The sequence below is a fragment of the Lissotriton vulgaris genome, chromosome 7 (genome assembly GCF_964263255.1).
Source record: "Lissotriton vulgaris chromosome 7, aLisVul1.2, whole genome shotgun sequence".
In the NCBI taxonomy this organism is placed as follows: domain Eukaryota; kingdom Metazoa; phylum Chordata; class Amphibia; order Caudata; family Salamandridae; genus Lissotriton; species Lissotriton vulgaris.
Window position 1 is genome coordinate 1,389,452,109 of NC_141695.1, and position 27,916 is coordinate 1,389,480,024.

The 27,916-nt window shown below is 45.3% G+C and overlaps 29 non-coding genes across 29 annotated transcripts; 15 read left to right on the plus strand and 14 right to left on the minus strand.

Annotated features, from left to right (window-relative positions):
• The first annotated feature begins 258 nt into the window (after positions 1-258).
• On the plus strand, positions 259-365 carry LOC147704107 (U6 spliceosomal RNA). The gene has a single exon (XR_015298784.1). It is a non-coding gene; the product is annotated as a U6 spliceosomal RNA (small nuclear RNA).
• A 1,010-nt stretch (positions 366-1,375) lies between these two features.
• On the minus strand, positions 1,376-1,448 carry TRNAR-ACG (transfer RNA arginine (anticodon ACG)). The gene has a single exon. It is a non-coding gene; the product is annotated as a tRNA-Arg (tRNA).
• A 714-nt stretch (positions 1,449-2,162) lies between these two features.
• On the plus strand, positions 2,163-2,269 carry LOC147704109 (U6 spliceosomal RNA). The gene has a single exon (XR_015298785.1). It is a non-coding gene; the product is annotated as a U6 spliceosomal RNA (small nuclear RNA).
• Positions 2,270-3,279: 1,010 nt separating this feature from the next.
• TRNAR-ACG (transfer RNA arginine (anticodon ACG)) lies at positions 3,280-3,352 on the minus strand. Its single transcript has one exon. It is a non-coding gene; the product is annotated as a tRNA-Arg (tRNA).
• Positions 3,353-4,066: 714 nt separating this feature from the next.
• On the plus strand, positions 4,067-4,173 carry LOC147704111 (U6 spliceosomal RNA). The gene has a single exon (XR_015298787.1). It is a non-coding gene; the product is annotated as a U6 spliceosomal RNA (small nuclear RNA).
• Positions 4,174-5,183: 1,010 nt separating this feature from the next.
• TRNAR-ACG (transfer RNA arginine (anticodon ACG)) lies at positions 5,184-5,256 on the minus strand. Its single transcript has one exon. It is a non-coding gene; the product is annotated as a tRNA-Arg (tRNA).
• A 714-nt stretch (positions 5,257-5,970) lies between these two features.
• LOC147704113 (U6 spliceosomal RNA) lies at positions 5,971-6,077 on the plus strand. The gene has a single exon (XR_015298788.1). It is a non-coding gene; the product is annotated as a U6 spliceosomal RNA (small nuclear RNA).
• Positions 6,078-7,087: 1,010 nt separating this feature from the next.
• TRNAR-ACG (transfer RNA arginine (anticodon ACG)) lies at positions 7,088-7,160 on the minus strand. Its single transcript has one exon. It is a non-coding gene; the product is annotated as a tRNA-Arg (tRNA).
• Positions 7,161-7,874: 714 nt separating this feature from the next.
• LOC147704115 (U6 spliceosomal RNA) lies at positions 7,875-7,981 on the plus strand. Its single transcript, XR_015298789.1, has one exon. It is a non-coding gene; the product is annotated as a U6 spliceosomal RNA (small nuclear RNA).
• Positions 7,982-9,001: 1,020 nt separating this feature from the next.
• On the minus strand, positions 9,002-9,074 carry TRNAR-ACG (transfer RNA arginine (anticodon ACG)). The gene has a single exon. It is a non-coding gene; the product is annotated as a tRNA-Arg (tRNA).
• A 714-nt stretch (positions 9,075-9,788) lies between these two features.
• On the plus strand, positions 9,789-9,895 carry LOC147704117 (U6 spliceosomal RNA). The gene has a single exon (XR_015298790.1). It is a non-coding gene; the product is annotated as a U6 spliceosomal RNA (small nuclear RNA).
• Positions 9,896-10,905: 1,010 nt separating this feature from the next.
• On the minus strand, positions 10,906-10,978 carry TRNAR-ACG (transfer RNA arginine (anticodon ACG)). The gene has a single exon. It is a non-coding gene; the product is annotated as a tRNA-Arg (tRNA).
• A 714-nt stretch (positions 10,979-11,692) lies between these two features.
• Positions 11,693-11,799, plus strand: LOC147704119 (U6 spliceosomal RNA). Its single transcript, XR_015298791.1, has one exon. It is a non-coding gene; the product is annotated as a U6 spliceosomal RNA (small nuclear RNA).
• Positions 11,800-12,809: 1,010 nt separating this feature from the next.
• TRNAR-ACG (transfer RNA arginine (anticodon ACG)) lies at positions 12,810-12,882 on the minus strand. The gene has a single exon. It is a non-coding gene; the product is annotated as a tRNA-Arg (tRNA).
• A 714-nt stretch (positions 12,883-13,596) lies between these two features.
• On the plus strand, positions 13,597-13,703 carry LOC147704121 (U6 spliceosomal RNA). The gene has a single exon (XR_015298792.1). It is a non-coding gene; the product is annotated as a U6 spliceosomal RNA (small nuclear RNA).
• Positions 13,704-14,713: 1,010 nt separating this feature from the next.
• Positions 14,714-14,786, minus strand: TRNAR-ACG (transfer RNA arginine (anticodon ACG)). The gene has a single exon. It is a non-coding gene; the product is annotated as a tRNA-Arg (tRNA).
• A 714-nt stretch (positions 14,787-15,500) lies between these two features.
• On the plus strand, positions 15,501-15,607 carry LOC147704123 (U6 spliceosomal RNA). Its single transcript, XR_015298793.1, has one exon. It is a non-coding gene; the product is annotated as a U6 spliceosomal RNA (small nuclear RNA).
• Positions 15,608-16,627: 1,020 nt separating this feature from the next.
• Positions 16,628-16,700, minus strand: TRNAR-ACG (transfer RNA arginine (anticodon ACG)). Its single transcript has one exon. It is a non-coding gene; the product is annotated as a tRNA-Arg (tRNA).
• Positions 16,701-17,414: 714 nt separating this feature from the next.
• Positions 17,415-17,521, plus strand: LOC147704125 (U6 spliceosomal RNA). Its single transcript, XR_015298794.1, has one exon. It is a non-coding gene; the product is annotated as a U6 spliceosomal RNA (small nuclear RNA).
• A 1,010-nt stretch (positions 17,522-18,531) lies between these two features.
• TRNAR-ACG (transfer RNA arginine (anticodon ACG)) lies at positions 18,532-18,604 on the minus strand. Its single transcript has one exon. It is a non-coding gene; the product is annotated as a tRNA-Arg (tRNA).
• A 714-nt stretch (positions 18,605-19,318) lies between these two features.
• Positions 19,319-19,425, plus strand: LOC147704127 (U6 spliceosomal RNA). Its single transcript, XR_015298795.1, has one exon. It is a non-coding gene; the product is annotated as a U6 spliceosomal RNA (small nuclear RNA).
• A 1,010-nt stretch (positions 19,426-20,435) lies between these two features.
• Positions 20,436-20,508, minus strand: TRNAR-ACG (transfer RNA arginine (anticodon ACG)). Its single transcript has one exon. It is a non-coding gene; the product is annotated as a tRNA-Arg (tRNA).
• Positions 20,509-21,222: 714 nt separating this feature from the next.
• On the plus strand, positions 21,223-21,329 carry LOC147704129 (U6 spliceosomal RNA). The gene has a single exon (XR_015298796.1). It is a non-coding gene; the product is annotated as a U6 spliceosomal RNA (small nuclear RNA).
• A 1,010-nt stretch (positions 21,330-22,339) lies between these two features.
• Positions 22,340-22,412, minus strand: TRNAR-ACG (transfer RNA arginine (anticodon ACG)). The gene has a single exon. It is a non-coding gene; the product is annotated as a tRNA-Arg (tRNA).
• Positions 22,413-23,126: 714 nt separating this feature from the next.
• LOC147704131 (U6 spliceosomal RNA) lies at positions 23,127-23,233 on the plus strand. The gene has a single exon (XR_015298797.1). It is a non-coding gene; the product is annotated as a U6 spliceosomal RNA (small nuclear RNA).
• Positions 23,234-24,243: 1,010 nt separating this feature from the next.
• TRNAR-ACG (transfer RNA arginine (anticodon ACG)) lies at positions 24,244-24,316 on the minus strand. The gene has a single exon. It is a non-coding gene; the product is annotated as a tRNA-Arg (tRNA).
• Positions 24,317-25,030: 714 nt separating this feature from the next.
• On the plus strand, positions 25,031-25,137 carry LOC147704133 (U6 spliceosomal RNA). Its single transcript, XR_015298798.1, has one exon. It is a non-coding gene; the product is annotated as a U6 spliceosomal RNA (small nuclear RNA).
• Positions 25,138-26,157: 1,020 nt separating this feature from the next.
• On the minus strand, positions 26,158-26,230 carry TRNAR-ACG (transfer RNA arginine (anticodon ACG)). Its single transcript has one exon. It is a non-coding gene; the product is annotated as a tRNA-Arg (tRNA).
• Positions 26,231-26,944: 714 nt separating this feature from the next.
• LOC147704135 (U6 spliceosomal RNA) lies at positions 26,945-27,051 on the plus strand. The gene has a single exon (XR_015298799.1). It is a non-coding gene; the product is annotated as a U6 spliceosomal RNA (small nuclear RNA).
• The last annotated feature ends 865 nt before the right edge of the window (positions 27,052-27,916 follow it).

Consider the following 27,916-nt stretch of genomic DNA (forward strand, 5'->3'; position numbering starts at 1 on the left):
GTGACGTCACAATGCTCCTTGTCTGTAGCCCGACCCAGGAGCCTTTGCAAACCTGGTATAATCTACATACTTACGGTGTGTTTAGTCTTGGACCACAAATGCAGTGAAGAATAATGGATTGCTACTCTTCATACATTTTTGACCATTGGCTCAGATTTGAATGCGTACTGGGCATCTGAGCATCTCTGCCAGGCCACCCTATGTCTAGAGACTGTAGATTTAGAGAGTTTATAAACATTGTCAGTTCATCAATAAAGTGTGCTCGCTTCGGCAGCACATATACTAAAATTGGAACGATACAGAGAAGATTAGCATGGCCCCTGCGCAAGGATGACACGCAAATTCGTGAAGCGTTCCATATTTTTAACAGCTTTCAGGAGAGAAATCTTTTTTGTTTTCAAGACTAATTGAAAAAATAAAGCAGGTCCCAGTGCTGTCCCCGTAATATGTATTTTTCAATTAGTCTCTCCTCAACATTTTTAATGTATTTGCTTTGCAGTAAAGAAGGTGCGCTCTATGTTCAGCTGCATTTAGCAAGGAAGCCTGCAGGACTTCTGGGACTTTTCTTTCTCTTTTTTAGCCTCACTGTCATTATTCTTCACCACCCCCAAATCTATACTGCTGCAGTGTTGTGTTGATTTGTGGGAAGCAGGACAAAGAGAAGGGCAGGGCCTATGCAAATGAAGGCCTCAGGGATGTCTGGGAGTGCCTTTTTAGCAGTATTGTTAAAGTCCACCTTGCAACCGGATTGGTCGGGTAAGCTGAAAAACACCATGCCCGATTGGGCACCAGGTGTCTAGGCGCTTGGAGGACATATTGGGTCTACATCCCTCAGTTTCTGAGGTCCAAGAAATGTTCACCCTCTACCCTAATAGAGAGGTCTTGGCCGATCGTGGCTGAGAGGGGAAGAAGGTAGCAGTGCAAGATGCTTATGGTCCTTCTCTAATAATGGACCAACTTTCTCTCTCTCCTTACCTGTGGTTCTGCCTGGCTACTGGGGCTACCAGTTGTAAGCCTGCAGCCCACAGGGAGTTGGTTTGTTCCTCTCACACATGTAAATGGGTAAGCATTCAAGTGCACACACCTGCCTACGTCCACAGACCCTCGCGCACACACACTTTTGTCAACAAGCTTTTTCGCAATTAAGAGTATCAGGGACCCATGTTGAAATACAAAAGCAGCACACCACGTGACGGCCATCACATAGAGTCCAGCAGCAAATGGGAAACGTTTAACTAGCTGTGGTCCTATTACTTGCGCTCTACCGTGGAACAACTGCTGGATGAGTCCTGCTGGAGAATATTGAACCTACAACAAGTCTGAGGTAAATAAAAATTCCACAGGAATATAATCAAACAGGGACCTACAACCCTTCCGAGCCAGATAGGAGTCGAACCTACAATCTTCTGATCCGTAGTCAGACGCGTTATCCATTGCGCCACTGGCCCTATGTAGACTTACGCATCCTTTTGTCCTTAAGTGGGCTAGAAAGTGTGTGTATGTGTGTGTGAAGGCACAAGGGAACCCATCTGACCTCCTGGAAGTCTGTTCTGTGAGGTTTTCCCAAGTTTTACAAAGGACTTTAGGAGAAGGAAGCACCTAAAAGCTAGGCGAAATGGTCCTAGATCCAAGGAAATCTTTTAGATCAGGCTCAGTTTCTTAAATAGTTTGCATTAACATAATCAGTTCCAGGTCTGTGTGGGGCTGAGCTTGAGAACTCCTTAGTAAGTAGGCGTTTACAACAATAAGGGGTTTAATATTACAACACAGGTGAACATTCAGACACATTATCATAAGCTCACCTTGTCCAGGGACCCAAGCATGCTGCCTTTCCACTCTCAGAGCCCTTCACCTAACCTACTGTGCAGCTGTTTCACCTTTAATATCACTGTTCCACAGGCAGCGTGACGTCACAATGCTCCTTGTCTGTAGCCCGACCCAGGAGCCTTTGCAAACCTGGTATAATCTACATACTTACGGTGTGTTTAGTCTTGGACCACAAATGCAGTGAAGAATAATGGATTGCTACTCTTCATCCATTTTTGACCATTGGCTCAGATTTGAATGCGTACTGGCCATCTGAGCATCTCTGCCAGGCCACCCTATGTCTAGAGACTGTAGATTTAGAGAGTTTATAAACATTGTCAGTTCATCAATAAAGTGTGCTCGCTTCGGCAGCACATATACTAAAATTGGAACGATACAGAGAAGATTAGCATGGCCCCTGCGCAAGGATGACACGCAAATTCGTGAAGCGTTCCATATTTTTAACAGCTTTCAGGAGAGAAATCTTTTTTGTTTTCAAGACTAATTGAAAAAATAAAGCAGGTCCCAGTGCTGTCCCCGTAATATGTATTTTTCAATTAGTCTCTCCTCAACATTTTTAATGTATTTGCTTTGCAGTAAAGAAGGTGCGCTCTATGTTCAGCTGCATTTAGCAAGGAAGCCTGCAGGACTTCTGGGACTTTTCTTTCTCTTTTTTAGCCTCACTGTCATTATTCTTCACCACCCCCAAATCTATACTGCTGCAGTGTTGTGTTGATTTGTGGGAAGCAGGACAAAGAGAAGGGCAGGGCCTATGCAAATGAAGGCCTCAGGGATGTCTGGGAGTGCCTTTTTAGCAGTATTGTTAAAGTCCACCTTGCAACCGGATTGGTCGGGTAAGCTGAAAAACACCATGCCAGATTGGGCACCAGGTGTCTAGGCGCTTGGAGGACATATTGGGTCTACATCCCTCAGTTTCTGAGGTCCAAGAAATGTTCACCCTCTACCCTAATAGAGAGGTCTTGGCCGATCGTGGCTGAGAGGGGAAGAAGGTAGCAGTGCAAGATGCTTATGGTCCTTCTCTAATAATGGACCAACTTTCTCTCTCTCCTTACCTGTGGTTCTGCCTGGCTACTGGGGCTACCAGTTGTAAGCCTGCAGCCCACAGGGAGTTGGTTTGTTCCTCTCACACATGTAAATGGGTAAGCATTCAAGTGCACACACCTGCCTACGTCCACAGACCCTCGCGCACACACACTTTTGTCAACAAGCTTTTTCGCAATTAAGAGTATCAGGGACCCATGTTGAAATACAAAAGCAGCACACCACGTGACGGCCATCACATAGAGTCCAGCAGCAAATGGGAAACGTTTAACTAGCTGTGGTCCTATTACTTGCGCTCTACCGTGGAACAACTGCTGGATGAGTCCTGCTGGAGAATATTGAACCTACAACAAGTCTGAGGTAAATAAAAATTCCACAGGAATATAATCAAACAGGGACCTACAACCCTTCCGAGCCAGATAGGAGTCGAACCTACAATCTTCTGATCCGTAGTCAGACGCGTTATCCATTGCGCCACTGGCCCTATGTAGACTTACGCATCCTTTTGTCCTTAAGTGGGCTAGAAAGTGTGTGTATGTGTGTGTGAAGGCACAAGGGAACCCATCTGACCTCCTGGAAGTCTGTTCTGTGAGGTTTTCCCAAGTTTTACAAAGGACTTTAGGAGAAGGAAGCACCTAAAAGCTAGGCGAAATGGTCCTAGATCCAAGGAAATCTTTTAGATCAGGCTCAGTTTCTTAAATAGTTTGCATTAACATAATCAGTTCCAGGTCTGTGTGGGGCTGAGCTTGAGAACTCCTTAGTAAGTAGGCGTTTACAACAATAAGGGGTTTAATATTACAACACAGGTGAACATTCAGACACATTATCATAAGCTCACCTTGTCCAGGGACCCAAGCATGCTGCCTTTCCACTCTCAGAGCCCTTCACCTAACCTACTGTGCAGCTGTTTCACCTTTAATATCACTGTTCCACAGGCAGCGTGACGTCACAATGCTCCTTGTCTGTAGCCCGACCCAGGAGCCTTTGCAAACCTGGTATAATCTACATACTTACGGTGTGTTTAGTCTTGGACCACAAATGCAGTGAAGAATAATGGATTGCTACTCTTCATACATTTTTGACCATTGGCTCAGATTTGAATGCGTACTGGGCATCTGAGCATCTCTGCCAGGCCACCCTATGTCTAGAGACTGTAGATTTAGAGAGTTTATAAACATTGTCAGTTCATCAATAAAGTGTGCTCGCTTCGGCAGCACATATACTAAAATTGGAACGATACAGAGAAGATTAGCATGGCCCCTGCGCAAGGATGACACGCAAATTCGTGAAGCGTTCCATATTTTTAACAGCTTTCAGGAGAGAAATCTTTTTTGTTTTCAAGACTAATTGAAAAAATAAAGCAGGTCCCAGTGCTGTCCCCGTAATATGTATTTTTCAATTAGTCTCTCCTCAACATTTTTAATGTATTTGCTTTGCAGTAAAGAAGGTGCGCTCTATGTTCAGCTGCATTTAGCAAGGAAGCCTGCAGGACTTCTGGGACTTTTCTTTCTCTTTTTTAGCCTCACTGTCATTATTCTTCACCACCCCCAAATCTATACTGCTGCAGTGTTGTGTTGATTTGTGGGAAGCAGGACAAAGAGAAGGGCAGGGCCTATGCAAATGAAGGCCTCAGGGATGTCTGGGAGTGCCTTTTTAGCAGTATTGTTAAAGTCCACCTTGCAACCGGATTGGTCGGGTAAGCTGAAAAACACCATGCCAGATTGGGCACCAGGTGTCTAGGCGCTTGGAGGACATATTGGGTCTACATCCCTCAGTTTCTGAGGTCCAAGAAATGTTCACCCTCTACCCTAATAGAGAGGTCTTGGCCGATTGTGGCTGAGAGGGGAAGAAGGTAGCAGTGCAAGATGCTTATGGTCCTTCTCTAATAATGGACCAACTTTCTCTCTCTCCTTACCTGTGGTTCTGCCTGGCTACTGGGGCTACCAGTTGTAAGCCTGCAGCCCACAGGGAGTTGGTTTGTTCCTCTCACACATGTAAATGGGTAAGCATTCAAGTGCACACACCTGCCTACGTCCACAGACCCTCGCGCACACACACTTTTGTCAACAAGCTTTTTCGCAATTAAGAGTATCAGGGACCCATGTTGAAATACAAAAGCAGCACACCACGTGACGGCCATCACATAGAGTCCAGCAGCAAATGGGAAACGTTTAACTAGCTGTGGTCCTATTACTTGCGCTCTACCGTGGAACAACTGCTGGATGAGTCCTGCTGGAGAATATTGAACCTACAACAAGTCTGAGGTAAATAAAAATTCCACAGGAATATAATCAAACAGGGACCTACAACCCTTCCGAGCCAGATAGGAGTCGAACCTACAATCTTCTGATCCGTAGTCAGACGCGTTATCCATTGCGCCACTGGCCCTATGTAGACTTACGCATCCTTTTGTCCTTAAGTGGGCTAGAAAGTGTGTGTATGTGTGTGTGAAGGCACAAGGGAACCCATCTGACCTCCTGGAAGTCTGTTCTATGAGGTTTTCCCAAGTTTTACAAAGGACTTTAGGAGAAGGAAGCACCTAAAAGCTAGGCGAAATGGTCCTAGATCCAAGGAAATCTTTTAGATCAGGCTCAGTTTCTTAAATAGTTTGCATTAACATAATCAGTTCCAGGTCTGTGTGGGGCTGAGCTTGAGAACTCCTTAGTAAGTAGGCGTTTACAACAATAAGGGGTTTAATATTACAACACAGGTGAACATTCAGACACATTATCATAAGCTCACCTTGTCCAGGGACCCAAGCATGCTGCCTTTCCACTCTCAGAGCCCTTCACCTAACCTACTGTGCAGCTGTTTCACCTTTAATATCACTGTTCCACAGGCAGCGTGACGTCACAATGCTCCTTGTCTGTAGCCCGACCCAGGAGCCTTTGCAAACCTGGTATAATCTACATACTTACGGTGTGTTTAGTCTTGGACCACAAATGCAGTGAAGAATAATGGATTGCTACTCTTCATACATTTTTGACCATTGGCTCAGATTTGAATGCGTACTGGGCATCTGAGCATCTCTGCCAGGCCACCCTATGTCTAGAGACTGTAGATTTAGAGAGTTTATAAACATTGTCAGTTCATCAATAAAGTGTGCTCGCTTCGGCAGCACATATACTAAAATTGGAACGATACAGAGAAGATTAGCATGGCCCCTGCGCAAGGATGACACGCAAATTCGTGAAGCGTTCCATATTTTTAACAGCTTTCAGGAGAGAAATCTTTTTTGTTTTCAAGACTAATTGAAAAAATAAAGCAGGTCCCAGTGCTGTCCCCGTAATATGTATTTTTCAATTAGTCTCTCCTCAACATTTTTAATGTATTTGCTTTGCAGTAAAGAAGGTGCGCTCTATGTTCAGCTGCATTTAGCAAGGAAGCCTGCAGGACTTCTGGGACTTTTCTTTCTCTTTTTTAGCCTCACTGTCATTATTCTTCACCACCCCCAAATCTATACTGCTGCAGTGTTGTGTTGATTTGTGGGAAGCAGGACAAAGAGAAGGGCAGGGCCTATGCAAATGAAGGCCTCAGGGATGTCTGGGAGTGCCTTTTTAGCAGTATTGTTAAAGTCCACCTTGCAACCGGATTGGTCGGGTAAGCTGAAAAACACCATGCCCGATTGGGCACCAGGTGTCTAGGCGCTTGGAGGACATATTGGGTCTACATCCCTCAGTTTCTGAGGTCCAAGAAATGTTCACCCTCTACCCTAATAGAGAGGTCTTGGCCGATCGTGGCTGAGAGGGGAAGAAGGTAGCAGTGCAAGATGCTTATGGTCCTTCTCTAATAATGGACCAACTTTCTCTCTCTCCTTACCTGTGGTTCTGCCTGGCTACTGGGGCTACCAGTTGTAAGCCTGCAGCCCACAGGGAGTTGGTTTGTTCCTCTCACACATGTAAATGGGTAAGCATTCAAGTGCACACACCTGCCTACGTCCACAGACCCTCGCGCACACACACTTTTGTCAACAAGCTTTTTCGCAATTAAGAGTATCAGGGACCCATGTTGAAATACAAAAGCAGCACACCACGTGACGGCCATCACATAGAGTCCAGCAGCAAATGGGAAACGTTTAACTAGCTGTGGTCCTATTACTTGCGCTCTACCGTGGAACAACTGCTGGATGAGTCCTGCTGGAGAATATTGAACCTACAACAAGTCTGAGGTAAATAAAAATTCCACAGGAATATAATCAAACAGGGACCTACAACCCTTCCGAGCCAGATAGGAGTCGAACCTACAATCTTCTGATCCGTAGTCAGACGCGTTATCCATTGCGCCACTGGCCCTATGTAGACTTACGCATCCTTTTGTCCTTAAGTGGGCTAGAAAGTGTGTGTATGTGTGTGTGAAGGCACAAGGGAACCCATCTGACCTCCTGGAAGTCTGTTCTGTGAGGTTTTCCCAAGTTTTACAAAGGACTTTAGGAGAAGGAAGCACCTAAAAGCTAGGCGAAATGGTCCTAGATCCAAGGAAATCTTTTAGATCAGGCTCAGTTTCTTAAATAGTTTGCATTAACATAATCAGTTCCAGGTCTGTGTGGGGCTGAGCTTGAGAACTCCTTAGTAAGTAGGCGTTTACAACAATAAGGGGTTTAATATTACAACACAGGTGAACATTCAGACACATTATCATAAGCTCACCTTGTCCAGGGACCCAAGCATGCTGCCTTTCCACTCTCAGAGCCCTTCACCTAACCTACTGTGCAGCTGTTTCACCTTTAATATCACTGTTCCACAGGCAGCGTGACGTCACAATGCTCCTTGTCTGTAGCCCGACCCAGGAGCCTTTGCAAACCTGGTATAATCTACATACTTACGGTGTGTTTAGTCTTGGACCACAAATGCAGTGAAGAATAATGGATTGCTACTCTTCATACATTTTTGACCATTGGCTCAGATTTGAATGCGTACTGGGCATCTGAGCATCTCTGCCAGGCCACCCTATGTCTAGAGACTGTAGATTTAGAGAGTTTATAAACATTGTCAGTTCATCAATAAAGTGTGCTCGCTTCGGCAGCACATATACTAAAATTGGAACGATACAGAGAAGATTAGCATGGCCCCTGCGCAAGGATGACACGCAAATTCGTGAAGCGTTCCATATTTTTAACAGCTTTCAGGAGAGAAATCTTTTTTGTTTTCAAGACTAATTGAAAAAATAAAGCAGGTCCCAGTGCTGTCCCCGTAATATGTATTTTTCAATTAGTCTCTCCTCAACATTTTTAATGTATTTGCTTTGCAGTAAAGAAGGTGCGCTCTATGTTCAGCTGCATTTAGCAAGGAAGCCTGCAGGACTTCTGGGACTTTTCTTTCTCTTTTTTAGCCTCACTGTCATTATTCTTCACCACCCCCAAATCTATACTGCTGCAGTGTTGTGTTGATTTGTGGGAATCAGGACAAAGAGAAGGGCAGGGCCTATGCAAATGAAGGCCTCAGGGATGTCTGGGAGTGCCTTTTTAGCAGTATTGTTAAAGTCCACCTTGCAACCGGATTGGTCGGGTAAGCTGAAAAACACCATGCCAGATTGGGCACCAGGTCTCTAGGCGCTTGGAGGACATATTGGGTCTACATCCCTCAGTTTCTGAGGTCCAAGAAATGTTCACCCTCTACCCTAATAGAGAGGCCTTGGCCGATCGTGGCCGATCGTGGCTGAGAGGGGAAGAAGGTAGCAGTGCAAGATGCTTATGGTCCTTCTCTAATAATGGACCAACTTTCTCTCTCTCCTTACCTGTGGTTCTGCCTGGCTACTGGGGCTACCAGTTGTAAGCCTGCAGCCCACAGGGAGTTGGTTTGTTCCTCTCACACATGTAAATGGGTAAGCATTCAAGTGCACACACCTGCCTACGTCCACAGACCCTCGCGCACACACACTTTTGTCAACAAGCTTTTTCGCAATTAAGAGTATCAGGGACCCATGTTGAAATACAAAAGCAGCACACCACGTGACGGCCATCACATAGAGTCCAGCAGCAAATGGGAAACGTTTAACTAGCTGTGGTCCTATTACTTGCGCTCTACCGTGGAACAACTGCTGGATGAATCCTGCTGGAGAATATTGAACCTACAACAAGTCTGAGGTAAATAAAAATTCCACAGGAATATAATCAAACAGGGACCTACAACCCTTCCGAGCCAGATAGGAGTCGAACCTACAATCTTCTGATCCGTAGTCAGACGCGTTATCCATTGCGCCACTGGCCCTATGTAGACTTACGCATCCTTTTGTCCTTAAGTGGGCTAGAAAGTGTGTGTATGTGTGTGTGAAGGCACAAGGAAACCCATCTGACCTCCTGGAAGTCTGTTCTGTGAGGTTTTCCCAAGTTTTACAAAGGACTTTAGGAGAAGGAAGCACCTAAAAGCTAGGCGAAATGGTCCTAGATCCAAGGAAATCTTTTAGATCAGGCTCAGTTTCTTAAATAGTTTGCATTAACATAATCAGTTCCAGGTCTGTGTGGGGCTGAGCTTGAGAACTCCTTAGTAAGTAGGCGTTTACAACAATAAGGGGTTTAATATTACAACACAGGTGAACATTCAGACACATTATCATAAGCTCACCTTGTCCAGGGACCCAAGCATGCTGCCTTTCCACTCTCAGAGCCCTTCACCTAACCTACTGTGCAGCTGTTTCACCTTTAATATCACTGTTCCACAGGCAGCGTGACGTCACAATGCTCCTTGTCTGTAGCCCGACCCAGGAGCCTTTGCAAACCTGGTATAATCTACATACTTACGGTGTGTTTAGTCTTGGACCACAAATGCAGTGAAGAATAATGGATTGCTACTCTTCATCCATTTTTGACCATTGGCTCAGATTTGAATGCGTACTGGCCATCTGAGCATCTCTGCCAGGCCACCCTATGTCTAGAGACTGTAGATTTAGAGAGTTTATAAACATTGTCAGTTCATCAATAAAGTGTGCTCGCTTCGGCAGCACATATACTAAAATTGGAACGATACAGAGAAGATTAGCATGGCCCCTGCGCAAGGATGACACGCAAATTCGTGAAGCGTTCCATATTTTTAACAGCTTTCAGGAGAGAAATCTTTTTTGTTTTCAAGACTAATTGAAAAAATAAAGCAGGTCCCAGTGCTGTCCCCGTAATATGTATTTTTCAATTAGTCTCTCCTCAACATTTTTAATGTATTTGCTTTGCAGTAAAGAAGGTGCGCTCTATGTTCAGCTGCATTTAGCAAGGAAGCCTGCAGGACTTCTGGGACTTTTCTTTCTCTTTTTTAGCCTCACTGTCATTATTCTTCACCACCCCCAAATCTATACTGCTGCAGTGTTGTGTTGATTTGTGGGAAGCAGGACAAAGAGAAGGGCAGGGCCTATGCAAATGAAGGCCTCAGGGATGTCTGGGAGTGCCTTTTTAGCAGTATTGTTAAAGTCCACCTTGCAACCGGATTGGTCGGGTAAGCTGAAAAACACCATGCCAGATTGGGCACCAGGTGTCTAGGCGCTTGGAGGACATATTGGGTCTACATCCCTCAGTTTCTGAGGTCCAAGAAATGTTCACCCTCTACCCTAATAGAGAGGTCTTGGCCGATCGTGGCTGAGAGGGGAAGAAGGTAGCAGTGCAAGATGCTTATGGTCCTTCTCTAATAATGGACCAACTTTCTCTCTCTCCTTACCTGTGGTTCTGCCTGGCTACTGGGGCTACCAGTTGTAAGCCTGCAGCCCACAGGGAGTTGGTTTGTTCCTCTCACACATGTAAATGGGTAAGCATTCAAGTGCACACACCTGCCTACGTCCACAGACCCTCGCGCACACACACTTTTGTCAACAAGCTTTTTCGCAATTAAGAGTATCAGGGACCCATGTTGAAATACAAAAGCAGCACACCACGTGACGGCCATCACATAGAGTCCAGCAGCAAATGGGAAACGTTTAACTAGCTGTGGTCCTATTACTTGCGCTCTACCGTGGAACAACTGCTGGATGAGTCCTGCTGGAGAATATTGAACCTACAACAAGTCTGAGGTAAATAAAAATTCCACAGGAATATAATCAAACAGGGACCTACAACCCTTCCGAGCCAGATAGGAGTCGAACCTACAATCTTCTGATCCGTAGTCAGACGCGTTATCCATTGCGCCACTGGCCCTATGTAGACTTACGCATCCTTTTGTCCTTAAGTGGGCTAGAAAGTGTGTGTATGTGTGTGTGAAGGCACAAGGGAACCCATCTGACCTCCTGGAAGTCTGTTCTGTGAGGTTTTCCCAAGTTTTACAAAGGACTTTAGGAGAAGGAAGCACCTAAAAGCTAGGCGAAATGGTCCTAGATCCAAGGAAATCTTTTAGATCAGGCTCAGTTTCTTAAATAGTTTGCATTAACATAATCAGTTCCAGGTCTGTGTGGGGCTGAGCTTGAGAACTCCTTAGTAAGTAGGCGTTTACAACAATAAGGGGTTTAATATTACAACACAGGTGAACATTCAGACACATTATCATAAGCTCACCTTGTCCAGGGACCCAAGCATGCTGCCTTTCCACTCTCAGAGCCCTTCACCTAACCTACTGTGCAGCTGTTTCACCTTTAATATCACTGTTCCACAGGCAGCGTGACGTCACAATGCTCCTTGTCTGTAGCCCGACCCAGGAGCCTTTGCAAACCTGGTATAATCTACATACTTACGGTGTGTTTAGTCTTGGACCACAAATGCAGTGAAGAATAATGGATTGCTACTCTTCATACATTTTTGACCATTGGCTCAGATTTGAATGCGTACTGGGCATCTGAGCATCTCTGCCAGGCCACCCTATGTCTAGAGACTGTAGATTTAGAGAGTTTATAAACATTGTCAGTTCATCAATAAAGTGTGCTCGCTTCGGCAGCACATATACTAAAATTGGAACGATACAGAGAAGATTAGCATGGCCCCTGCGCAAGGATGACACGCAAATTCGTGAAGCGTTCCATATTTTTAACAGCTTTCAGGAGAGAAATCTTTTTTGTTTTCAAGACTAATTGAAAAAATAAAGCAGGTCCCAGTGCTGTCCCCGTAATATGTATTTTTCAATTAGTCTCTCCTCAACATTTTTAATGTATTTGCTTTGCAGTAAAGAAGGTGCGCTCTATGTTCAGCTGCATTTAGCAAGGAAGCCTGCAGGACTTCTGGGACTTTTCTTTCTCTTTTTTAGCCTCACTGTCATTATTCTTCACCACCCCCAAATCTATACTGCTGCAGTGTTGTGTTGATTTGTGGGAAGCAGGACAAAGAGAAGGGCAGGGCCTATGCAAATGAAGGCCTCAGGGATGTCTGGGAGTGCCTTTTTAGCAGTATTGTTAAAGTCCACCTTGCAACCGGATTGGTCGGGTAAGCTGAAAAACACCATGCCAGATTGGGCACCAGGTGTCTAGGCGCTTGGAGGACATATTGGGTCTACATCCCTCAGTTTCTGAGGTCCAAGAAATGTTCACCCTCTACCCTAATAGAGAGGTCTTGGCCGATTGTGGCTGAGAGGGGAAGAAGGTAGCAGTGCAAGATGCTTATGGTCCTTCTCTAATAATGGACCAACTTTCTCTCTCTCCTTACCTGTGGTTCTGCCTGGCTACTGGGGCTACCAGTTGTAAGCCTGCAGCCCACAGGGAGTTGGTTTGTTCCTCTCACACATGTAAATGGGTAAGCATTCAAGTGCACACACCTGCCTACGTCCACAGACCCTCGCGCACACACACTTTTGTCAACAAGCTTTTTCGCAATTAAGAGTATCAGGGACCCATGTTGAAATACAAAAGCAGCACACCACGTGACGGCCATCACATAGAGTCCAGCAGCAAATGGGAAACGTTTAACTAGCTGTGGTCCTATTACTTGCGCTCTACCGTGGAACAACTGCTGGATGAGTCCTGCTGGAGAATATTGAACCTACAACAAGTCTGAGGTAAATAAAAATTCCACAGGAATATAATCAAACAGGGACCTACAACCCTTCCGAGCCAGATAGGAGTCGAACCTACAATCTTCTGATCCGTAGTCAGACGCGTTATCCATTGCGCCACTGGCCCTATGTAGACTTACGCATCCTTTTGTCCTTAAGTGGGCTAGAAAGTGTGTGTATGTGTGTGTGAAGGCACAAGGGAACCCATCTGACCTCCTGGAAGTCTGTTCTGTGAGGTTTTCCCAAGTTTTACAAAGGACTTTAGGAGAAGGAAGCACCTAAAAGCTAGGCGAAATGGTCCTAGATCCAAGGAAATCTTTTAGATCAGGCTCAGTTTCTTAAATAGTTTGCATTAACATAATCAGTTCCAGGTCTGTGTGGGGCTGAGCTTGAGAACTCCTTAGTAAGTAGGCGTTTACAACAATAAGGGGTTTAATATTACAACACAGGTGAACATTCAGACACATTATCATAAGCTCACCTTGTCCAGGGACCCAAGCATGCTGCCTTTCCACTCTCAGAGCCCTTCACCTAACCTACTGTGCAGCTGTTTCACCTTTAATATCACTGTTCCACAGGCAGCGTGACGTCACAATGCTCCTTGTCTGTAGCCCGACCCAGGAGCCTTTGCAAACCTGGTATAATCTACATACTTACGGTGTGTTTAGTCTTGGACCACAAATGCAGTGAAGAATAATGGATTGCTACTCTTCATACATTTTTGACCATTGGCTCAGATTTGAATGCGTACTGGGCATCTGAGCATCTCTGCCAGGCCACCCTATGTCTAGAGACTGTAGATTTAGAGAGTTTATAAACATTGTCAGTTCATCAATAAAGTGTGCTCGCTTCGGCAGCACATATACTAAAATTGGAACGATACAGAGAAGATTAGCATGGCCCCTGCGCAAGGATGACACGCAAATTCGTGAAGCGTTCCATATTTTTAACAGCTTTCAGGAGAGAAATCTTTTTTGTTTTCAAGACTAATTGAAAAAATAAAGCAGGTCCCAGTGCTGTCCCCGTAATATGTATTTTTCAATTAGTCTCTCCTCAACATTTTTAATGTATTTGCTTTGCAGTAAAGAAGGTGCGCTCTATGTTCAGCTGCATTTAGCAAGGAAGCCTGCAGGACTTCTGGGACTTTTCTTTCTCTTTTTTAGCCTCACTGTCATTATTCTTCACCACCCCCAAATCTATACTGCTGCAGTGTTGTGTTGATTTGTGGGAAGCAGGACAAAGAGAAGGGCAGGGCCTATGCAAATGAAGGCCTCAGGGATGTCTGGGAGTGCCTTTTTAGCAGTATTGTTAAAGTCCACCTTGCAACCGGATTGGTCGGGTAAGCTGAAAAACACCATGCCCGATTGGGCACCAGGTGTCTAGGCGCTTGGAGGACATATTGGGTCTACATCCCTCAGTTTCTGAGGTCCAAGAAATGTTCACCCTCTACCCTAATAGAGAGGTCTTGGCCGATCGTGGCTGAGAGGGGAAGAAGGTAGCAGTGCAAGATGCTTATGGTCCTTCTCTAATAATGGACCAACTTTCTCTCTCTCCTTACCTGTGGTTCTGCCTGGCTACTGGGGCTACCAGTTGTAAGCCTGCAGCCCACAGGGAGTTGGTTTGTTCCTCTCACACATGTAAATGGGTAAGCATTCAAGTGCACACACCTGCCTACGTCCACAGACCCTCGCGCACACACACTTTTGTCAACAAGCTTTTTCGCAATTAAGAGTATCAGGGACCCATGTTGAAATACAAAAGCAGCACACCACGTGACGGCCATCACATAGAGTCCAGCAGCAAATGGGAAACGTTTAACTAGCTGTGGTCCTATTACTTGCGCTCTACCGTGGAACAACTGCTGGATGAGTCCTGCTGGAGAATATTGAACCTACAACAAGTCTGAGGTAAATAAAAATTCCACAGGAATATAATCAAACAGGGACCTACAACCCTTCCGAGCCAGATAGGAGTCGAACCTACAATCTTCTGATCCGTAGTCAGACGCGTTATCCATTGCGCCACTGGCCCTATGTAGACTTACGCATCCTTTTGTCCTTAAGTGGGCTAGAAAGTGTGTGTATGTGTGTGTGAAGGCACAAGGGAACCCATCTGACCTCCTGGAAGTCTGTTCTGTGAGGTTTTCCCAAGTTTTACAAAGGACTTTAGGAGAAGGAAGCACCTAAAAGCTAGGCGAAATGGTCCTAGATCCAAGGAAATCTTTTAGATCAGGCTCAGTTTCTTAAATAGTTTGCATTAACATAATCAGTTCCAGGTCTGTGTGGGGCTGAGCTTGAGAACTCCTTAGTAAGTAGGCGTTTACAACAATAAGGGGTTTAATATTACAACACAGGTGAACATTCAGACACATTATCATAAGCTCACCTTGTCCAGGGACCCAAGCATGCTGCCTTTCCACTCTCAGAGCCCTTCACCTAACCTACTGTGCAGCTGTTTCACCTTTAATATCACTGTTCCACAGGCAGCGTGACGTCACAATGCTCCTTGTCTGTAGCCCGACCCAGGAGCCTTTGCAAACCTGGTATAATCTACATACTTACGGTGTGTTTAGTCTTGGACCACAAATGCAGTGAAGAATAATGGATTGCTACTCTTCATACATTTTTGACCATTGGCTCAGATTTGAATGCGTACTGGGCATCTGAGCATCTCTGCCAGGCCACCCTATGTCTAGAGACTGTAGATTTAGAGAGTTTATAAACATTGTCAGTTCATCAATAAAGTGTGCTCGCTTCGGCAGCACATATACTAAAATTGGAACGATACAGAGAAGATTAGCATGGCCCCTGCGCAAGGATGACACGCAAATTCGTGAAGCGTTCCATATTTTTAACAGCTTTCAGGAGAGAAATCTTTTTTGTTTTCAAGACTAATTGAAAAAATAAAGCAGGTCCCAGTGCTGTCCCCGTAATATGTATTTTTCAATTAGTCTCTCCTCAACATTTTTAATGTATTTGCTTTGCAGTAAAGAAGGTGCGCTCTATGTTCAGCTGCATTTAGCAAGGAAGCCTGCAGGACTTCTGGGACTTTTCTTTCTCTTTTTTAGCCTCACTGTCATTATTCTTCACCACCCCCAAATCTATACTGCTGCAGTGTTGTGTTGATTTGTGGGAATCAGGACAAAGAGAAGGGCAGGGCCTATGCAAATGAAGGCCTCAGGGATGTCTGGGAGTGCCTTTTTAGCAGTATTGTTAAAGTCCACCTTGCAACCGGATTGGTCGGGTAAGCTGAAAAACACCATGCCAGATTGGGCACCAGGTCTCTAGGCGCTTGGAGGACATATTGGGTCTACATCCCTCAGTTTCTGAGGTCCAAGAAATGTTCACCCTCTACCCTAATAGAGAGGCCTTGGCCGATCGTGGCCGATCGTGGCTGAGAGGGGAAGAAGGTAGCAGTGCAAGATGCTTATGGTCCTTCTCTAATAATGGACCAACTTTCTCTCTCTCCTTACCTGTGGTTCTGCCTGGCTACTGGGGCTACCAGTTGTAAGCCTGCAGCCCACAGGGAGTTGGTTTGTTCCTCTCACACATGTAAATGGGTAAGCATTCAAGTGCACACACCTGCCTACGTCCACAGACCCTCGCGCACACACACTTTTGTCAACAAGCTTTTTCGCAATTAAGAGTATCAGGGACCCATGTTGAAATACAAAAGCAGCACACCACGTGACGGCCATCACATAGAGTCCAGCAGCAAATGGGAAACGTTTAACTAGCTGTGGTCCTATTACTTGCGCTCTACCGTGGAACAACTGCTGGATGAATCCTGCTGGAGAATATTGAACCTACAACAAGTCTGAGGTAAATAAAAATTCCACAGGAATATAATCAAACAGGGACCTACAACCCTTCCGAGCCAGATAGGAGTCGAACCTACAATCTTCTGATCCGTAGTCAGACGCGTTATCCATTGCGCCACTGGCCCTATGTAGACTTACGCATCCTTTTGTCCTTAAGTGGGCTAGAAAGTGTGTGTATGTGTGTGTGAAGGCACAAGGAAACCCATCTGACCTCCTGGAAGTCTGTTCTGTGAGGTTTTCCCAAGTTTTACAAAGGACTTTAGGAGAAGGAAGCACCTAAAAGCTAGGCGAAATGGTCCTAGATCCAAGGAAATCTTTTAGATCAGGCTCAGTTTCTTAAATAGTTTGCATTAACATAATCAGTTCCAGGTCTGTGTGGGGCTGAGCTTGAGAACTCCTTAGTAAGTAGGCGTTTACAACAATAAGGGGTTTAATATTACAACACAGGTGAACATTCAGACACATTATCATAAGCTCACCTTGTCCAGGGACCCAAGCATGCTGCCTTTCCACTCTCAGAGCCCTTCACCTAACCTACTGTGCAGCTGTTTCACCTTTAATATCACTGTTCCACAGGCAGCGTGACGTCACAATGCTCCTTGTCTGTAGCCCGACCCAGGAGCCTTTGCAAACCTGGTATAATCTACATACTTACGGTGTGTTTAGTCTTGGACCACAAATGCAGTGAAGAATAATGGATTGCTACTCTTCATCCATTTTTGACCATTGGCTCAGATTTGAATGCGTACTGGCCATCTGAGCATCTCTGCCAGGCCACCCTATGTCTAGAGACTGTAGATTTAGAGAGTTTATAAACATTGTCAGTTCATCAATAAAGTGTGCTCGCTTCGGCAGCACATATACTAAAATTGGAACGATACAGAGAAGATTAGCATGGCCCCTGCGCAAGGATGACACGCAAATTCGTGAAGCGTTCCATATTTTTAACAGCTTTCAGGAGAGAAATCTTTTTTGTTTTCAAGACTAATTGAAAAAATAAAGCAGGTCCCAGTGCTGTCCCCGTAATATGTATTTTTCAATTAGTCTCTCCTCAACATTTTTAATGTATTTGCTTTGCAGTAAAGAAGGTGCGCTCTATGTTCAGCTGCATTTAGCAAGGAAGCCTGCAGGACTTCTGGGACTTTTCTTTCTCTTTTTTAGCCTCACTGTCATTATTCTTCACCACCCCCAAATCTATACTGCTGCAGTGTTGTGTTGATTTGTGGGAAGCAGGACAAAGAGAAGGGCAGGGCCTATGCAAATGAAGGCCTCAGGGATGTCTGGGAGTGCCTTTTTAGCAGTATTGTTAAAGTCCACCTTGCAACCGGATTGGTCGGGTAAGCTGAAAAACACCATGCCAGATTGGGCACCAGGTGTCTAGGCGCTTGGAGGACATATTGGGTCTACATCCCTCAGTTTCTGAGGTCCAAGAAATGTTCACCCTCTACCCTAATAGAGAGGTCTTGGCCGATCGTGGCTGAGAGGGGAAGAAGGTAGCAGTGCAAGATGCTTATGGTCCTTCTCTAATAATGGACCAACTTTCTCTCTCTCCTTACCTGTGGTTCTGCCTGGCTACTGGGGCTACCAGTTGTAAGCCTGCAGCCCACAGGGAGTTGGTTTGTTCCTCTCACACATGTAAATGGGTAAGCATTCAAGTGCACACACCTGCCTACGTCCACAGACCCTCGCGCACACACACTTTTGTCAACAAGCTTTTTCGCAATTAAGAGTATCAGGGACCCATGTTGAAATACAAAAGCAGCACACCACGTGACGGCCATCACATAGAGTCCAGCAGCAAATGGGAAACGTTTAACTAGCTGTGGTCCTATTACTTGCGCTCTACCGTGGAACAACTGCTGGATGAGTCCTGCTGGAGAATATTGAACCTACAACAAGTCTGAGGTAAATAAAAATTCCACAGGAATATAATCAAACAGGGACCTACAACCCTTCCGAGCCAGATAGGAGTCGAACCTACAATCTTCTGATCCGTAGTCAGACGCGTTATCCATTGCGCCACTGGCCCTATGTAGACTTACGCATCCTTTTGTCCTTAAGTGGGCTAGAAAGTGTGTGTATGTGTGTGTGAAGGCACAAGGGAACCCATCTGACCTCCTGGAAGTCTGTTCTGTGAGGTTTTCCCAAGTTTTACAAAGGACTTTAGGAGAAGGAAGCACCTAAAAGCTAGGCGAAATGGTCCTAGATCCAAGGAAATCTTTTAGATCAGGCTCAGTTTCTTAAATAGTTTGCATTAACATAATCAGTTCCAGGTCTGTGTGGGGCTGAGCTTGAGAACTCCTTAGTAAGTAGGCGTTTACAACAATAAGGGGTTTAATATTACAACACAGGTGAACATTCAGACACATTATCATAAGCTCACCTTGTCCAGGGACCCAAGCATGCTGCCTTTCCACTCTCAGAGCCCTTCACCTAACCTACTGTGCAGCTGTTTCACCTTTAATATCACTGTTCCACAGGCAGCGTGACGTCACAATGCTCCTTGTCTGTAGCCCGACCCAGGAGCCTTTGCAAACCTGGTATAATCTACATACTTACGGTGTGTTTAGTCTTGGACCACAAATGCAGTGAAGAATAATGGATTGCTACTCTTCATCCATTTTTGACCATTGGCTCAGATTTGAATGCGTACTGGCCATCTGAGCATCTCTGCCAGGCCACCCTATGTCTAGAGACTGTAGATTTAGAGAGTTTATAAACATTGTCAGTTCATCAATAAAGTGTGCTCGCTTCGGCAGCACATATACTAAAATTGGAACGATACAGAGAAGATTAGCATGGCCCCTGCGCAAGGATGACACGCAAATTCGTGAAGCGTTCCATATTTTTAACAGCTTTCAGGAGAGAAATCTTTTTTGTTTTCAAGACTAATTGAAAAAATAAAGCAGGTCCCAGTGCTGTCCCCGTAATATGTATTTTTCAATTAGTCTCTCCTCAACATTTTTAATGTATTTGCTTTGCAGTAAAGAAGGTGCGCTCTATGTTCAGCTGCATTTAGCAAGGAAGCCTGCAGGACTTCTGGGACTTTTCTTTCTCTTTTTTAGCCTCACTGTCATTATTCTTCACCACCCCCAAATCTATACTGCTGCAGTGTTGTGTTGATTTGTGGGAAGCAGGACAAAGAGAAGGGCAGGGCCTATGCAAATGAAGGCCTCAGGGATGTCTGGGAGTGCCTTTTTAGCAGTATTGTTAAAGTCCACCTTGCAACCGGATTGGTCGGGTAAGCTGAAAAACACCATGCCAGATTGGGCACCAGGTGTCTAGGCGCTTGGAGGACATATTGGGTCTACATCCCTCAGTTTCTGAGGTCCAAGAAATGTTCACCCTCTACCCTAATAGAGAGGTCTTGGCCGATCGTGGCTGAGAGGGGAAGAAGGTAGCAGTGCAAGATGCTTATGGTCCTTCTCTAATAATGGACCAACTTTCTCTCTCTCCTTACCTGTGGTTCTGCCTGGCTACTGGGGCTACCAGTTGTAAGCCTGCAGCCCACAGGGAGTTGGTTTGTTCCTCTCACACATGTAAATGGGTAAGCATTCAAGTGCACACACCTGCCTACGTCCACAGACCCTCGCGCACACACACTTTTGTCAACAAGCTTTTTCGCAATTAAGAGTATCAGGGACCCATGTTGAAATACAAAAGCAGCACACCACGTGACGGCCATCACATAGAGTCCAGCAGCAAATGGGAAACGTTTAACTAGCTGTGGTCCTATTACTTGCGCTCTACCGTGGAACAACTGCTGGATGAGTCCTGCTGGAGAATATTGAACCTACAACAAGTCTGAGGTAAATAAAAATTCCACAGGAATATAATCAAACAGGGACCTACAACCCTTCCGAGCCAGATAGGAGTCGAACCTACAATCTTCTGATCCGTAGTCAGACGCGTTATCCATTGCGCCACTGGCCCTATGTAGACTTACGCATCCTTTTGTCCTTAAGTGGGCTAGAAAGTGTGTGTATGTGTGTGTGAAGGCACAAGGGAACCCATCTGACCTCCTGGAAGTCTGTTCTGTGAGGTTTTCCCAAGTTTTACAAAGGACTTTAGGAGAAGGAAGCACCTAAAAGCTAGGCGAAATGGTCCTAGATCCAAGGAAATCTTTTAGATCAGGCTCAGTTTCTTAAATAGTTTGCATTAACATAATCAGTTCCAGGTCTGTGTGGGGCTGAGCTTGAGAACTCCTTAGTAAGTAGGCGTTTACAACAATAAGGGGTTTAATATTACAACACAGGTGAACATTCAGACACATTATCATAAGCTCACCTTGTCCAGGGACCCAAGCATGCTGCCTTTCCACTCTCAGAGCCCTTCACCTAACCTACTGTGCAGCTGTTTCACCTTTAATATCACTGTTCCACAGGCAGCGTGACGTCACAATGCTCCTTGTCTGTAGCCCGACCCAGGAGCCTTTGCAAACCTGGTATAATCTACATACTTACGGTGTGTTTAGTCTTGGACCACAAATGCAGTGAAGAATAATGGATTGCTACTCTTCATACATTTTTGACCATTGGCTCAGATTTGAATGCGTACTGGGCATCTGAGCATCTCTGCCAGGCCACCCTATGTCTAGAGACTGTAGATTTAGAGAGTTTATAAACATTGTCAGTTCATCAATAAAGTGTGCTCGCTTCGGCAGCACATATACTAAAATTGGAACGATACAGAGAAGATTAGCATGGCCCCTGCGCAAGGATGACACGCAAATTCGTGAAGCGTTCCATATTTTTAACAGCTTTCAGGAGAGAAATCTTTTTTGTTTTCAAGACTAATTGAAAAAATAAAGCAGGTCCCAGTGCTGTCCCCGTAATATGTATTTTTCAATTAGTCTCTCCTCAACATTTTTAATGTATTTGCTTTGCAGTAAAGAAGGTGCGCTCTATGTTCAGCTGCATTTAGCAAGGAAGCCTGCAGGACTTCTGGGACTTTTCTTTCTCTTTTTTAGCCTCACTGTCATTATTCTTCACCACCCCCAAATCTATACTGCTGCAGTGTTGTGTTGATTTGTGGGAAGCAGGACAAAGAGAAGGGCAGGGCCTATGCAAATGAAGGCCTCAGGGATGTCTGGGAGTGCCTTTTTAGCAGTATTGTTAAAGTCCACCTTGCAACCGGATTGGTCGGGTAAGCTGAAAAACACCATGCCAGATTGGGCACCAGGTGTCTAGGCGCTTGGAGGACATATTGGGTCTACATCCCTCAGTTTCTGAGGTCCAAGAAATGTTCACCCTCTACCCTAATAGAGAGGTCTTGGCCGATTGTGGCTGAGAGGGGAAGAAGGTAGCAGTGCAAGATGCTTATGGTCCTTCTCTAATAATGGACCAACTTTCTCTCTCTCCTTACCTGTGGTTCTGCCTGGCTACTGGGGCTACCAGTTGTAAGCCTGCAGCCCACAGGGAGTTGGTTTGTTCCTCTCACACATGTAAATGGGTAAGCATTCAAGTGCACACACCTGCCTACGTCCACAGACCCTCGCGCACACACACTTTTGTCAACAAGCTTTTTCGCAATTAAGAGTATCAGGGACCCATGTTGAAATACAAAAGCAGCACACCACGTGACGGCCATCACATAGAGTCCAGCAGCAAATGGGAAACGTTTAACTAGCTGTGGTCCTATTACTTGCGCTCTACCGTGGAACAACTGCTGGATGAGTCCTGCTGGAGAATATTGAACCTACAACAAGTCTGAGGTAAATAAAAATTCCACAGGAATATAATCAAACAGGGACCTACAACCCTTCCGAGCCAGATAGGAGTCGAACCTACAATCTTCTGATCCGTAGTCAGACGCGTTATCCATTGCGCCACTGGCCCTATGTAGACTTACGCATCCTTTTGTCCTTAAGTGGGCTAGAAAGTGTGTGTATGTGTGTGTGAAGGCACAAGGGAACCCATCTGACCTCCTGGAAGTCTGTTCTATGAGGTTTTCCCAAGTTTTACAAAGGACTTTAGGAGAAGGAAGCACCTAAAAGCTAGGCGAAATGGTCCTAGATCCAAGGAAATCTTTTAGATCAGGCTCAGTTTCTTAAATAGTTTGCATTAACATAATCAGTTCCAGGTCTGTGTGGGGCTGAGCTTGAGAACTCCTTAGTAAGTAGGCGTTTACAACAATAAGGGGTTTAATATTACAACACAGGTGAACATTCAGACACATTATCATAAGCTCACCTTGTCCAGGGACCCAAGCATGCTGCCTTTCCACTCTCAGAGCCCTTCACCTAACCTACTGTGCAGCTGTTTCACCTTTAATATCACTGTTCCACAGGCAGCGTGACGTCACAATGCTCCTTGTCTGTAGCCCGACCCAGGAGCCTTTGCAAACCTGGTATAATCTACATACTTACGGTGTGTTTAGTCTTGGACCACAAATGCAGTGAAGAATAATGGATTGCTACTCTTCATACATTTTTGACCATTGGCTCAGATTTGAATGCGTACTGGGCATCTGAGCATCTCTGCCAGGCCACCCTATGTCTAGAGACTGTAGATTTAGAGAGTTTATAAACATTGTCAGTTCATCAATAAAGTGTGCTCGCTTCGGCAGCACATATACTAAAATTGGAACGATACAGAGAAGATTAGCATGGCCCCTGCGCAAGGATGACACGCAAATTCGTGAAGCGTTCCATATTTTTAACAGCTTTCAGGAGAGAAATCTTTTTTGTTTTCAAGACTAATTGAAAAAATAAAGCAGGTCCCAGTGCTGTCCCCGTAATATGTATTTTTCAATTAGTCTCTCCTCAACATTTTTAATGTATTTGCTTTGCAGTAAAGAAGGTGCGCTCTATGTTCAGCTGCATTTAGCAAGGAAGCCTGCAGGACTTCTGGGACTTTTCTTTCTCTTTTTTAGCCTCACTGTCATTATTCTTCACCACCCCCAAATCTATACTGCTGCAGTGTTGTGTTGATTTGTGGGAAGCAGGACAAAGAGAAGGGCAGGGCCTATGCAAATGAAGGCCTCAGGGATGTCTGGGAGTGCCTTTTTAGCAGTATTGTTAAAGTCCACCTTGCAACCGGATTGGTCGGGTAAGCTGAAAAACACCATGCCCGATTGGGCACCAGGTGTCTAGGCGCTTGGAGGACATATTGGGTCTACATCCCTCAGTTTCTGAGGTCCAAGAAATGTTCACCCTCTACCCTAATAGAGAGGTCTTGGCCGATCGTGGCTGAGAGGGGAAGAAGGTAGCAGTGCAAGATGCTTATGGTCCTTCTCTAATAATGGACCAACTTTCTCTCTCTCCTTACCTGTGGTTCTGCCTGGCTACTGGGGCTACCAGTTGTAAGCCTGCAGCCCACAGGGAGTTGGTTTGTTCCTCTCACACATGTAAATGGGTAAGCATTCAAGTGCACACACCTGCCTACGTCCACAGACCCTCGCGCACACACACTTTTGTCAACAAGCTTTTTCGCAATTAAGAGTATCAGGGACCCATGTTGAAATACAAAAGCAGCACACCACGTGACGGCCATCACATAGAGTCCAGCAGCAAATGGGAAACGTTTAACTAGCTGTGGTCCTATTACTTGCGCTCTACCGTGGAACAACTGCTGGATGAGTCCTGCTGGAGAATATTGAACCTACAACAAGTCTGAGGTAAATAAAAATTCCACAGGAATATAATCAAACAGGGACCTACAACCCTTCCGAGCCAGATAGGAGTCGAACCTACAATCTTCTGATCCGTAGTCAGACGCGTTATCCATTGCGCCACTGGCCCTATGTAGACTTACGCATCCTTTTGTCCTTAAGTGGGCTAGAAAGTGTGTGTATGTGTGTGTGAAGGCACAAGGGAACCCATCTGACCTCCTGGAAGTCTGTTCTGTGAGGTTTTCCCAAGTTTTACAAAGGACTTTAGGAGAAGGAAGCACCTAAAAGCTAGGCGAAATGGTCCTAGATCCAAGGAAATCTTTTAGATCAGGCTCAGTTTCTTAAATAGTTTGCATTAACATAATCAGTTCCAGGTCTGTGTGGGGCTGAGCTTGAGAACTCCTTAGTAAGTAGGCGTTTACAACAATAAGGGGTTTAATATTACAACACAGGTGAACATTCAGACACATTATCATAAGCTCACCTTGTCCAGGGACCCAAGCATGCTGCCTTTCCACTCTCAGAGCCCTTCACCTAACCTACTGTGCAGCTGTTTCACCTTTAATATCACTGTTCCACAGGCAGCGTGACGTCACAATGCTCCTTGTCTGTAGCCCGACCCAGGAGCCTTTGCAAACCTGGTATAATCTACATACTTACGGTGTGTTTAGTCTTGGACCACAAATGCAGTGAAGAATAATGGATTGCTACTCTTCATACATTTTTGACCATTGGCTCAGATTTGAATGCGTACTGGGCATCTGAGCATCTCTGCCAGGCCACCCTATGTCTAGAGACTGTAGATTTAGAGAGTTTATAAACATTGTCAGTTCATCAATAAAGTGTGCTCGCTTCGGCAGCACATATACTAAAATTGGAACGATACAGAGAAGATTAGCATGGCCCCTGCGCAAGGATGACACGCAAATTCGTGAAGCGTTCCATATTTTTAACAGCTTTCAGGAGAGAAATCTTTTTTGTTTTCAAGACTAATTGAAAAAATAAAGCAGGTCCCAGTGCTGTCCCCGTAATATGTATTTTTCAATTAGTCTCTCCTCAACATTTTTAATGTATTTGCTTTGCAGTAAAGAAGGTGCGCTCTATGTTCAGCTGCATTTAGCAAGGAAGCCTGCAGGACTTCTGGGACTTTTCTTTCTCTTTTTTAGCCTCACTGTCATTATTCTTCACCACCCCCAAATCTATACTGCTGCAGTGTTGTGTTGATTTGTGGGAATCAGGACAAAGAGAAGGGCAGGGCCTATGCAAATGAAGGCCTCAGGGATGTCTGGGAGTGCCTTTTTAGCAGTATTGTTAAAGTCCACCTTGCAACCGGATTGGTCGGGTAAGCTGAAAAACACCATGCCAGATTGGGCACCAGGTCTCTAGGCGCTTGGAGGACATATTGGGTCTACATCCCTCAGTTTCTGAGGTCCAAGAAATGTTCACCCTCTACCCTAATAGAGAGGCCTTGGCCGATCGTGGCCGATCGTGGCTGAGAGGGGAAGAAGGTAGCAGTGCAAGATGCTTATGGTCCTTCTCTAATAATGGACCAACTTTCTCTCTCTCCTTACCTGTGGTTCTGCCTGGCTACTGGGGCTACCAGTTGTAAGCCTGCAGCCCACAGGGAGTTGGTTTGTTCCTCTCACACATGTAAATGGGTAAGCATTCAAGTGCACACACCTGCCTACGTCCACAGACCCTCGCGCACACACACTTTTGTCAACAAGCTTTTTCGCAATTAAGAGTATCAGGGACCCATGTTGAAATACAAAAGCAGCACACCACGTGACGGCCATCACATAGAGTCCAGCAGCAAATGGGAAACGTTTAACTAGCTGTGGTCCTATTACTTGCGCTCTACCGTGGAACAACTGCTGGATGAATCCTGCTGGAGAATATTGAACCTACAACAAGTCTGAGGTAAATAAAAATTCCACAGGAATATAATCAAACAGGGACCTACAACCCTTCCGAGCCAGATAGGAGTCGAACCTACAATCTTCTGATCCGTAGTCAGACGCGTTATCCATTGCGCCACTGGCCCTATGTAGACTTACGCATCCTTTTGTCCTTAAGTGGGCTAGAAAGTGTGTGTATGTGTGTGTGAAGGCACAAGGAAACCCATCTGACCTCCTGGAAGTCTGTTCTGTGAGGTTTTCCCAAGTTTTACAAAGGACTTTAGGAGAAGGAAGCACCTAAAAGCTAGGCGAAATGGTCCTAGATCCAAGGAAATCTTTTAGATCAGGCTCAGTTTCTTAAATAGTTTGCATTAACATAATCAGTTCCAGGTCTGTGTGGGGCTGAGCTTGAGAACTCCTTAGTAAGTAGGCGTTTACAACAATAAGGGGTTTAATATTACAACACAGGTGAACATTCAGACACATTATCATAAGCTCACCTTGTCCAGGGACCCAAGCATGCTGCCTTTCCACTCTCAGAGCCCTTCACCTAACCTACTGTGCAGCTGTTTCACCTTTAATATCACTGTTCCACAGGCAGCGTGACGTCACAATGCTCCTTGTCTGTAGCCCGACCCAGGAGCCTTTGCAAACCTGGTATAATCTACATACTTACGGTGTGTTTAGTCTTGGACCACAAATGCAGTGAAGAATAATGGATTGCTACTCTTCATCCATTTTTGACCATTGGCTCAGATTTGAATGCGTACTGGCCATCTGAGCATCTCTGCCAGGCCACCCTATGTCTAGAGACTGTAGATTTAGAGAGTTTATAAACATTGTCAGTTCATCAATAAAGTGTGCTCGCTTCGGCAGCACATATACTAAAATTGGAACGATACAGAGAAGATTAGCATGGCCCCTGCGCAAGGATGACACGCAAATTCGTGAAGCGTTCCATATTTTTAACAGCTTTCAGGAGAGAAATCTTTTTTGTTTTCAAGACTAATTGAAAAAATAAAGCAGGTCCCAGTGCTGTCCCCGTAATATGTATTTTTCAATTAGTCTCTCCTCAACATTTTTAATGTATTTGCTTTGCAGTAAAGAAGGTGCGCTCTATGTTCAGCTGCATTTAGCAAGGAAGCCTGCAGGACTTCTGGGACTTTTCTTTCTCTTTTTTAGCCTCACTGTCATTATTCTTCACCACCCCCAAATCTATACTGCTGCAGTGTTGTGTTGATTTGTGGGAAGCAGGACAAAGAGAAGGGCAGGGCCTATGCAAATGAAGGCCTCAGGGATGTCTGGGAGTGCCTTTTTAGCAGTATTGTTAAAGTCCACCTTGCAACCGGATTGGTCGGGTAAGCTGAAAAACACCATGCCAGATTGGGCACCAGGTGTCTAGGCGCTTGGAGGACATATTGGGTCTACATCCCTCAGTTTCTGAGGTCCAAGAAATGTTCACCCTCTACCCTAATAGAGAGGTCTTGGCCGATCGTGGCTGAGAGGGGAAGAAGGTAGCAGTGCAAGATGCTTATGGTCCTTCTCTAATAATGGACCAACTTTCTCTCTCTCCTTACCTGTGGTTCTGCCTGGCTACTGGGGCTACCAGTTGTAAGCCTGCAGCCCACAGGGAGTTGGTTTGTTCCTCTCACACATGTAAATGGGTAAGCATTCAAGTGCACACACCTGCCTACGTCCACAGACCCTCGCGCACACACACTTTTGTCAACAAGCTTTTTCGCAATTAAGAGTATCAGGGACCCATGTTGAAATACAAAAGCAGCACACCACGTGACGGCCATCACATAGAGTCCAGCAGCAAATGGGAAACG